Here is a 10028-nt window from a genome sequence, read left to right on the forward strand (position 1 = left end):
TTTTCCCCATTTCTCCCATGTTGCAGTGGTTCTGAACTGCACCTCAACCGAAAGATGACCAAACCTGTGGTACAGTTTGGAAAGGAACATAATAGTTCAAACATGTATTCACTCTGGCTCAAGATCAAACTTTTGCCTAAATCAGTGATGTTGATTTAAGACAAAAAAAGTTGCATCATGTGCCCACATGTCATATTAGGATTTGTCTCTATATCATCATCATGAGACTGTCATATATTGGATAGTGTTGGAGTTTATTTGGATAAACGCGTCTACTAAATGACATATAGTGTGGTAATATTTTGGAATGGCAGTATTGTGTATCTGGATGAGACTCAGTGACCCCGCGTTTTCTTGCTGGACCCAGTTGTCTATAGATAAGCCGGGCATGCATTGGGTCTTCTGGCCGCCCTTCCTGTGATTGCTGACAGTGAGTTAGGGCCAAAAAAGGTCCAGTCACCAGGACCACAAATACAAATTCCATCTAGACACTGTTGCCCTAGAGCACACAAAAAACTATACATACCTTGGCCTAAACATCAGCGCCACAGGTAACTTCCACAAAGCTGTGAACGATCTGAGAGACAAGGCAAGAAGGGCATTCTATGCCATCAAAAGGAACATAAATTTCAACATACCAATTAGGATTTGGCTAAAAATACTTGAATCAGTCATAGAGCCCATTGCCCTTTATGGTTGTGAGGTCTGGGGTCCGCTCACCAACCAAGACTTCACAAAATGGGACAAACACCAAATTGAGACTGCATGCAGAATTCTGCAAAAATATCCTCCGTGTACAACGTAGAACACCAAATAATGCATGCAGAGCAGAGTTAGGCCGATACCCACTAATTATCAAAATCCAGAAAAGAGCTGTTAAATTCTATAACCACCTAAAAGGATTCCCAAACCTTCCACAACAAAGCCATCACCTACAGAGAAATGAACCTGGAGAAGAGTCCCCTAAGCAAGCTGGTCCTGGGGCTCTGTTCACAAACACACCCTACAGAGCCCCATGACAGCAGCACAATTAGACCCAACCAAATCATGAGAAAACAAAAAGATTAATTACTTGACACATTGGAAAGAATTAACAAAAAAACAGAGCAAACTAGAATGCTATTTGGCCCTACACAGAGAGTACACAGTGGCAGAATACCTGACCACTGTGACTGACCCAAAATTAAGGAAAGCTTTGACTATGTACAGACTCAGCGAGCATAGCCTTGCTATTGAGAAAGGCCGCCGTAGGCAGACATGGCTCTCAAGAGAAGACAGGCTATGTGCTCACTGCCCACAAAATGAGGTGGAAACTGAGCTGCACTTCCTAACCTCCTGCCCAATGTATGACCATATTAGAGAGACATATTTCCCTCAGATTACACAGATCCACAAAGAATTCGAAAACAAATCCAATTTTGAAAAACTCCCATATCTACTTGGTGAAATTCCACAGTGTGCCATCAGAGCAGCAAGATTTGTGACCTGTTGCCACGAGAAAAGGGCAACCAGTGAAGAACACGCACCATTGTAAATACAACCCTTATCTATGCTTATTTATTTTATCTTGTGTCCTTTACCATTTGTACATCGCAAAAACACTGTATATATATAATATGACATTTGTAATGTCTTTATTGTTTTGAAACTTCTGTATGTGTGATGTCTACTGTTAATTTTTATTGTTTATTTCACTTTATATATTATCTACCTTACTTGCTTTGGCAATGTTAACACATGTTACCCATGCCAATAAAGCCCCTTGAATTGAATTGTTAGGGCAGGGGGACATTAACGCCTCCTCTCCTTCACCTGTGGCTCCTTCATTACCATGACCAAGTAACACCACTGGGGCCTGGAACCACATCTTATATAACTCCTATGGAATCGCATCAATTAAGAAGCTACAGTCTTGATTTTGTCCACTAAGCTGGATGTTACAGCTGGAAGGGCTGCATGGTCACTTTAAAGGAGCTGCAGTCCCTCTCCGCAGTCACTAAATTGATCACTGACAATTGAGCTGAGCCATTTGTTCGTGTTCTGCTTCTCAGTATAGTCATATCTGACTAAGATCATAACATGGTGTCAGAAGTGCTTCACCCTTGTTAAATATAAGACAGGAGCGATTATTTCATAGAAAATAATGTTCCTTGAGTTTTGTCGGAGTTTAGAGTGCCGAAAAGTAGCAAACAGCTAAGTACAAGCGGAGCCGTTGCTATGGAGACTCACAGACTCAGAGCCGCTAAGAGCAAAGGGCACGCAGAGCGAGTGACAGACATCAAGGAGCAGCTAATGGATTTACCAATGGAGGAAGTTATTTCTGATTTTGGGTTTTGGGCAGGGCCAGGCCTTAAATTTGGCAAAAGCTAATGGGCCTGGGTAGGGTAGTGTCTGAACGTCATGGGCCTGGGTAGGGTAGTGTCTGAACGTCATGGGCCTGGGTAGGGTAGTGTCTGAACGTCATGGGCCTGGGTAGGGTAGTGTCTGAACGTCATGGGCCTGGGTAGGGTAGTGTCTGAACGTCATGGGCCTGGGTAGGGTAGTGTCTGAACGTCATGGGCCTGGGTAGGGTAGTGTCTGAACGTCATGGGCCTGGGTAGGGTAGTGTCTGAACGTCATGGGCCTGGGTAGGGTAGTGTCTGAACGTCATGGGCCTGGGTAGGGTAGTGTCTGAACGTCATGGGCCTGGGTAGGGTAGTGTCTGAACGTCATGGGCCTGGGTAGGGTAGTGTCTGAACGTCATGGGCCTGGGTAGGGTAGTGTCTGAACGTCATGGGCCTGGGTAGGGTAGTGTCGGAACGTCATGGGCCTGGGTAGGGTAGTGTCTGAACGTCATGGGCCTGGGTAGGGTAGTGTCTGAACGTCATGGGCCTGGGTAGGGTAGTGTCTGAACGTCATGGGCCTAGGTAGGGCTCAGGCTTAAAATGCATGCCTGAGCAGGGCTGTACTACCTGGATCTGCTGCTCATTGAGCTAGAGTTCTCCAGGTGAGAAGACATCAACAAAATCTGTTTGAACTTTTTTTAAACCCCTGAAATGAAAGAACTGCTGCGTTGAGTTTCCACTAGTGTTCCTCCAAATGATAGTCTTTTACCTAAATCACACCTGTCATTTCAGTGGTATTGACGCTGTCGTCTAGGGATATAGGGCCTAACCCAGTAACTACAGTGTGACTGTCTGTTACATCCCCACCTGCTTCAGCTGATGACAGTGGGCATGTCCAGTGACCTGCCACGGGTCCGCCTGTTGTTTGAGAGGATCTATGTTAGCTCCCTGCACAACTTGCTGCACCAGAGGGTAATCCCCACCAGTCACACAGGCGCACATACACACACACACACTTTCAACATTTATCTGTGTTTTATACTTAAATATTTGGATAAATGAAATGCATGCTTAATTGTGCTCCTCCACACCAGCGTGCTGAGTTCCCAGTGGTGAGTGCTGAGACCATGCTATTGGTGGTGCTGCAAGTGTGTGAGGCTCTGCTCTAACTGCATGGCCGGGCCCTGGTGCTGCGAGCTCTCTCCTGATACAACGTCCTCCTCACACACCCCGGCATGGCCAAACTTTCCGGCCTCCACTTCATGGTGCCAAGGTAAGGAGAAGGAACAAACAAAACACATGCTGCCCAAAACTTGCTCTAGTAGGTATTTCCTCCTCTTTTTCCCCTCTACTTTGTTTTTCAGTTGTAGTCCTTGGACCTGCAATGAAATACTAAAACATAACATAATCATGTACAGTTGCGGTCAAATATATTGGCAGCCTTGCACAATTCACTATTTTGTCTAAAAGAGGTTGAAATTGGAAAAAAACTGTAGGGACTTGAGGATTATAACAAATACCGTTTTGATGTCATATAAGCAAACCACATACCCGTGAGTCCAAATATGCACTTCACATTTCCATATTTGAAAACTCATGTAATTTACAGTATCAACATTTATGATTGCAATGTTCGATCCAGACATGTGTGCTACCCCGTGTTGTCCTGAACAGAATGAGCCTGTTTGTCTTATTGTGATTTTTTTTGCACTCATGACTCCATTCTATTCACACCAAAATTACAATATGTTTGTATGAAGTGCCTTGAAAGCCTAATACTGTAAGATGTTATTTTATAACTTAGTTGGCCATTTGGCAATAGAATAAGCTTTCAAATGATTCCCACCTGACCTGGATTGGTATTTATAATGGGACGTTTCTGGATTGTGTAAGCAACAGTAAGTGTGATGTGAGGGTGCAGGGCTGTGTTACAAACAAAACAACTACAAGCGTGCTTGCTTCAATTCCTCAAAAGCAAAGCTAGGAGAGCTCAAAAAAGCACCTTATAGCTGAAGACTCTTCTTTGAGTCATAAAAGTGCATTGAAATGACTTAGGAACTGTGGACAGTTAGTTTGGAGGTGTGTGGTGACTTGGATACGCCAGTTAGACCTCTCACTCAAACCCTTGTAATTGTTTTTTCTTATCTTGCACTTACTCAAAAAGTGACATTAATATTCATATTATGGTAATGAATGTATCCAGAGTATTTTCAGATTTCATTATTGACAAATGCTGTGAAAAGTACAGTAAATGTAAAATGCACATAAAATCAACAACTGTTGTGTCCTCATCTTTGGTCTGATAATTTCCCATAATCTCCAAAGTGTTCTCTTTCAATTTCTGCCATGGTCATGCTTTTTATAGTTCTTCTGTTCTAAACATTTCAATTTGTCCAATTTCCACGAGTGCAAAACCACATCTCAGACTCATACAAAATAAGAGCATACAAAATAATTGTATTAAATCTAAACTGTTTTAAAATATAGATGGATACACATAAGGGTAAATCTGCTAATCTATGGCCATAATATTGGGTCAAATACATTCATTATGATTATTTATTCATTACAGCTAAATAATTGTATTTATTAAAAATGTATTGCTAATTTACAAAACAATTTAAAACACTTTGAAGCTAATTTTTTAAAGCTTCAATATTGTCCTAGCCTAAACACCATAGAAATAGAATAGTCTATCTATCTATAGGCTTGGTCGGTATCCAGAGTTTCATCCCTGGATTTACAGTATTACCGGCATAGCACACAAGAGTGCTAAAAATGCCACAAAAAAAGCCCATTGGGCCTCTATTACCAAAATGTTAACACAATTAGCACACGTCATAGTGAAATCACACAGACGCTGTTAGCTAAAGACTAACAAGCAAAAACAAACAAACTAATTGCAAAGACAGGCAAATCCAGCTCATAAAGTTATACAAGCATAGCTATTAGCTACCGAATGTCATTTTCGGTGAATGTGGACATTTACAAGCGAAAGTGAACAAGAGAATTTGTGCAAAATGAACAAAGTTGTGATGCATGCTTTTCTGAAGGAAGCGCAGCATGTGTACACTGAGCAGAGAAAAACAGAGGAGGAAAAAACTCAAATGACAGCTGTATATATATAACTCAGGTAACAGAGTTCTTTGAATTCTAAAACATGGCAAACCTTTGGTAGTGAATTGCATACAAGTTTAACTTCATCACCTAACGTGTGCTGCACAACAGAGACTCGCCAATAGAATGCTATGGACTCACCAGTTCTCGCTTTCTCGTGTGCTCTTTACAATGAACACGAGAATAACTCAACTGTTCTAGGGGACTAAGGTAAGCTTCATAATGTAAAATTATGTGACAAGTGAAATAAAGAAAGCAATCTGCTTTATCTCCTAACATATTGCAAAAGTTGACTGCAAGTATTTACTTAAAGTAGCTACAAATATTAAAATGTATTGGAAAAATTAAAATAAATAGTTTTGAAGGTATTTATGGTATTGAGAAACCATCCTGTGGCTTTTCCCAAATACCCCAGTATACAGTATATAAGGCATACTGCCCAAGCCTGATGGTCTACACAAAATACTACTATTCCCAGAGTACATTTCACCTCCCAGGGTGCAATCAAGCACCCAGTGTTCGGTCTGGAGCATAAAGTCACGAGCTCTGCTGGTTGGCTACTGCATAGCAACCCAGTGGAGCCTAAAGCCCTGGTCTGCCCTAGAAAACATACTTTAAAAAAAAAATCACCAGAGTTTAGTATGATCAAGTTCAATCCCTATCGTGAATTATTTTAAAGTTCGCTACAAATCGAGATATTTTATTAAATTGTGATCCATTCTTATTACATCATTAGTCATCACACAGGACCACATGCTGACACAGACCAATCAAAGGTCGGCAAGCTACAACGAGGCTCCCGGTTGACTCTCTCAGGCAGGATGAAAACAGCTACATTTACATTTAAATTCAAGTACTTCCGGGTTCATACGCCATCGGGGGTTTTCCATAGGTATCGTGGATGACATCAGCGCTATCACTATCTACTGGTTATAATGTGCAATGCTCCGCCCAGGGCTGCTGACTGGCTGGCTAGCAAACTCAGACTAAGTAGTCTAAATATATTGCTGTCATAGTTAAATTCTGAGTGCATGTCATTACTTTTGGGTTGTAATCATATTATAATGCTGACATTAATGTAATGCTAAATATATGTTAACGTAATTGTCACTCAAAAATAATTTGAATTTAGTTGCTCGTAGAATAACATTACAATGCAAATGTGTAAAACAGTTTAAGATATCGTTTCGGAATTAAACCTCCCTTGCACTGCACTGCTTTGTTACACCTTTTGCTTAGTTGTTTCAGTGGTCTGGCACTCATCATCTGATCTATAAGCAAAGTATTCCCATAGTCCGCTTCTGGATGTCAGTTTTGTCAACAAGCTGCGGTCATGGAGGTACAGTATGATGTTATCAATAGAAGAAGAAGCCATGCTGTTGGCATTCTCTCGCTATCCTCTTGCTTCTCAAAAGTGTCTTGCGCTATGTCAGCTGACTTTCCGTTCTATAAGCAAGTGTAACGGATGTGAAACGGCTAGCTCAGTTAGCGGTGGTACGCGCTAAATAGCGTTTCAATCGGTGACGTCACTTGCTCTGAGATCTTGAAGTAGTAGTTCCCCTTGCTCTGCAAGGGCCGAGGCTTTTGTGGAGCGATGGTTAACGATGCTTCGTGGGTGACTGTTATTGATGTGTACAGAGAGTCCCTGGTTCGCGCCCGGGTATGGGCCGAGGGGACGGTCTAAAGATATACTGTTACACCAGTAGGCTGGCCAAATTACTACTACTCCCTTGAGAAGAGTCAGACAAAATCCAGACAGACTCCATCCTCTCAATCAGTATACGGTGTGAGACACAAGTACCGAAAGTAACAAAGAATCTAGTACTGAACTGTTTTTCATGCTCTAGTATTGAAAAAGTACAGACGTTTCGGTATATCATTCTGCAATTGTTGTTATTTCTGTATAACAAAAAATCAACAACGAAGTTGACGCCTTTACAATGGGGGTCGAACGGGAAAGAACGTTTGTTTTCCCCAATTTGTGGGCGTGGTCGAAGGGAATTTATTTTTTATAACATGAATATCGACATGGTGTATAGGGAAATAATGCATGCTCTAGAATTCCCGTCAAGCCCATCAGAAATTAGTATTCAACAATGCTATGGTACTATTAAGTGGCAATGCCCGAGAAGCCTGTGTTTGGAGGATATATTGGCACAGGTGTTGTTCAGCCAGAGACAAAGTTGAAGGCCGGAAAACATGCCAATATACAGCTGAAGTTGGAGGTTTACATACACTTAGGTTGTATGTATGCAATTGGAGGTGTACCTGTGGTTGTATTTCAAGGCCTACCTTCAAACTCAGTGCCTCTTTGCTTGACATCATGGGAAAATCAAAATAAATCAGCCAAGACCTCATAAAAAAATTGTAGACCTCCACAAGTCTGGTTCATCCTTGGGAGCAATTTCCAAACGCCGGAAGGTACCTCGTTCATTTGTACAAACAATAGTACACAAGTATAAACAACATGGGACCACGCAGCTGTCATACCGCTCAGGAAGGAGCGGTATCCTAGAGATGAACGTACTTTGGTGTGAAAAGTGCAAATCAATCCCAGAACAACAGCAAAGGATCTTGTGAAGATGCTGGAGGAAACGGGTACAAAAGTATCTATATCCACAGTAAAACAAGACCTATATCGACATAACCTGAAAGGCCGCTTAGCATGGAATAAGCCACTGCTCCAAACCCGCCATAATAAAGCCAGACTACGGTTTGCATCTGCACATGTGGACAAAGATCGTACTTTTTGGAGAAATGTCCTCTGGTCTGATGAAACAAAAATAGAACTGTTTGGCCATAATGACCATCAACATGTTTGCAGGAAAAAGGGGGAGGCTTGCACGCCGAAGAACACCATCCCAACCGTGAAGCACGGGGGTGGCTGCATCATGTTGCGGGGGTGCTATGCTGCAGGAGGGACTGGTGTAATTCACAAAATAGATGCATCATGAGGCAGGAAAATTATGTGGATATTTTGAAGCAACATCTCAAGACATCAGTCAGGAAGTTAAAGCTTGGTCGCAAATGGGTCTTCCAAATGGACAATGACCCCAAGCACACTTCCAAAGTTGTGGCAAAATGGCTTAAGGACAACAAAGTCAAGGTATTGGAGTGGCCATCATAAAGCCCTGACCTCAATATTATAGAAGATTTGTGGGCAGAACTAAAAAAGTGTGTGCGAGCAAGGAGGCCTACAAACCTGACTCAGTTACACCAGCTCTGTCATGAAAGAATGGGCCAAAATTCACCCAACTTATTGTTGGAAGCTTGTGGAAGGCTACCCAAAATGTTTGACCTAAGTTAAACAATTTATAGACAATGCTACCAAATACTAATTGAGTATATGTAAACTTCTGACCCACTGGGAATGTGATGAAATAAATAAAAGCTGAAATAACTCCCTCTCTACTATTATTCTGACATTTCACATTCTGATTGCCCACCTCAACAACAGCCCCTTCACATTACACTCCTTGCAGTTTGGCTTCAGAGCGAAACACTCCACAGAAACGGCCATCTGCTTTCTTCTAGAAAATGTGAAGTTCAATATGGACAAAGGGGGCGTTGTTGGGGCTGTGTTTCTGGACCTAAGGAATACTTTTGATACTGTTAACCATGAGATTATCATCACAAAATTGTCCAAGTTCAACTTTTCCCCCAATGCCTTGAGATGCATGAAATAATACCTTGAAGGTAGAACTCAGTGTGTCAGAGTGAGCAATGAGCTGTCACCCACTCTTAGCTATGGTGTGGGTGTGCCCCAAGGGTCAATACTGGGGCCCTTCCTGTTCAGCCTGTACATTCATTATCTGCCCTCTGTCTGTACTGGGTCTGAAGTTCAAATGTATGCAGATGATACAGTGATATATGTGCGTGCAAAGAGCAAACAACAAGCTGCACAAGAACTCACTACTGTATTGGTCCAGTTTACAAAATGGCTCAGTGACCCGTGTTTGCATCTCAATGTGAAAAAAACTGTCTGCATGTTCTTCACAAAGAGGGCAATAGATGCTACTGAGCCAGATGTCTATGTGTCAGGGGAGAAGCTCCAGGTAGTATCTTATTTTAAGTACCTTTACATCATACTTGATTCCAATCTCTCTTTTAAAAAGCAGGTGAAAAGGTAAATCAAATAATCAAATTCAACCTAGCTAATTTCCGATGTATACGAAATTGTTTGTCTACAGAGGTACAGAGCTGCTTCCTGTGCTTGGCCCTCCTATGTTGAACATAATAAATGGCTCTCTAACCACCGGATGTGTACCAAACTCACTAAAAGTGACAGTAATAAGGCCTCTCTTGAAAAAGCCAAACCTTGACCCAGAAAATATAAAAACCTATCGGCCTATATCGAATCTTCCATTCCTCTCAAACATTTTAGAAAAAGCTGTTGCGCAGCAACTCACTGCCTTCCTGAAGACAAACAATGTATACGAAATGCTTCAGTCTGGTTTTAGACCCCATCATAGCACTGAGATTGCACTTGTGAAGGTGGTAAATTACCTTTTAATGGCGTCAGACCGAGGCTCTGCATCTGTCCTCGTGCTCCTAGACCTTAGTGCTGCTTTTGATACCATCGATCAC

The sequence above is a fragment of the Oncorhynchus masou genome, chromosome 11 (genome assembly GCF_036934945.1).
Source record: "Oncorhynchus masou masou isolate Uvic2021 chromosome 11, UVic_Omas_1.1, whole genome shotgun sequence".
NCBI lineage: Eukaryota > Metazoa > Chordata > Actinopteri > Salmoniformes > Salmonidae > Oncorhynchus > Oncorhynchus masou.